Genomic DNA, 1988 nt, shown 5'->3' with positions numbered 1-1988 from the left:
TGGCAGTCTGCCCAGTCAACTGTACTGGGCCATGAAGATGGGAAGAAGGCACCCAATTCTCCCCTCTGTAACTCTCTATTTTCCAACTATGCAAAGGTTCAAGCATTACTCTTTCTCTCAGTGGGCATGCTCCAGGGTGTGAGTGATGTATTGTTCTTTGTGTTCAGTAGGTTTTTCTAGATGTACACTTGGCACATTTCTGTCCCTACAGCTGCCCTAATGACAAGCTCTGGTCAGAGTCCTTAGCCAAGCCACTGCCAGTCCTCCTCCTCTAAGCACAGTGATACAACCAGGGAACTTTGTTCATCAGGTTTTGTTGGTCTAAACTGCATCCACGTGCCAGTTTGCAATAGATGGGCACTGATTAAAAAAAAAAAAAAAAACAAACAACAACAACAACAAAAAAACCCTCCTTCAGAACATGCTTAGATGTCAGTTGATTTTAGAGCACAGACTAAACAGCCAAAGCAAAACAAACACCTCTCCCTGCTTTCCTGCTCCCCCTCTAAAAGCCTGTCTGAAGAAGATTTTTCAAGAAAAATAGGTTTGCAAATCTCTTGAATATAATGGTATCAGGTCATGCATAACTGCTCAGACATTTCATATATCATCAGGTGCAAGGTTTCATACCCTTGGAATGTGTTTCAATTCAATGATTAGAAAACAAAAATATTTGGGGGATAGGAAACTAGAAGAACAATGCAACTGTATTTTCAAGGGAATTACTTGCAGCACATTTCTACTAGTAATTATTTTTTGTTCTGGTTTGCAGCGCTTCTGCTTCTGGCATCTCATCTCCTTCACAGCAGCCAGCAATTGAATTAGAATCGTTGCTGAACAGCAAGAAAAATCTGTCATAGAAGTCATGTTGACAGACAACTTTGTTCTCTTCTCATTGCTATTTTCCCTTTATTGTATTTACATCTGAAAGTCCATACCTACAAGTGAGCAGAAACAGTCACAAATCATATTTCTCTAGCCTCTTCCTCCTTTGTCCTGCTTTTGTCTTTACCAGAGCTCTCATTCAGCTGCCGCATCAGGGGGAGATAACCAGCCAATCTTTACTACCCACGGTGCCTGGCAGCACGTTAAATCCTACCTTTTCTCCTGCGCACTCTGGTAGTGGTGCCTGTCTCCCATTATCATCCTGAATGACTAACAGGACTAAAAGGGGATCAAATTCTCCCTTTATAAATTCTGGATGTCGCTGGTTTTTGTACGGCGCTGTGCTTCTCCGCATGACGTCACAGCGCCAGCAGACCTGGTCCATGGAGACAACACTTAGAGGCCAATCCAACAGAGCTGCCTTTCTCATAAACCACTGCAGATTATGTCTGGTGGGGGCTTTGGGCTGTGTTTTGGTGAGGGCTTTTTTCCCCTTGGACAAGTTTTACTACATAGCTCGTCATCTGTAGGGTGTGCCTTCACAGACACAAGCAGGCACTGAGCCCTCTGTACTGCTGACTGATAATAAAAGCTGATAAAAATGGGTTCCACCTCCATGGCACTGCATTGAACAAGGTCATAAAAACCTTGTAAATCCTAAGAGTGAGAGAAATTAAGACAGAAGTTGTGAGATAAGTGCATCTCCTCCACTTTTAAACTACAAAATATAAATATCACCAAAGATTACTTCCAGAAGTCAATTGGCAGAAGAAAACTGCACACAGCAAACTCAAAACACTCATATCTTCCAGAGACAGAATACTTCTAGATAAAACATCTCTCTCCAAAAATTGAAGAGGTAAAAATTCTGCTAAGAGGTGTTTCTGCAGAAATTGACACACCCTCTTTGCTCTATAAAGCACGTGTGTGGCTCTGAGCTCAGCATCCTCACTGACTGAAGCCAACCCATAGCTAATTCACCAATGTCCTCGAGCCTGTGGCACCTCAGGTAAAAACATTGCTGTGGAACGAGCTACAGTTCCTCCTGCAGCAAAAATGGGTATGGCTCACAGGTTCTTGAGGGAAACAAATACGGTATGAAC

The 1988-nt window shown here is 42.8% G+C and overlaps 1 long non-coding RNA gene across 1 annotated transcript; it reads right to left on the bottom strand.

Annotated features, from left to right (window-relative positions):
- Positions 1 to 689: 689 nt before the first annotated feature.
- Positions 690 to 1220, bottom strand: LOC137479567 (uncharacterized). Its single transcript, XR_011002346.1, has 2 exons — positions 1100 to 1220; positions 690 to 938 (listed from the first exon to the last, which is right to left on the bottom strand). It is a non-coding gene; the product is annotated as an uncharacterized lncRNA (long non-coding RNA).
- Positions 1221 to 1988: the final 768 nt, after the last annotated feature.

Source organism: Anomalospiza imberbis, chromosome 10, assembly GCF_031753505.1.
Source record: "Anomalospiza imberbis isolate Cuckoo-Finch-1a 21T00152 chromosome 10, ASM3175350v1, whole genome shotgun sequence".
Classification (NCBI taxonomy): domain Eukaryota; kingdom Metazoa; phylum Chordata; class Aves; order Passeriformes; family Viduidae; genus Anomalospiza; species Anomalospiza imberbis.
The sequence above is the reverse complement of the archived record's forward strand: the minus strand, read 5'-3'. Positions and strand labels throughout refer to the sequence as shown.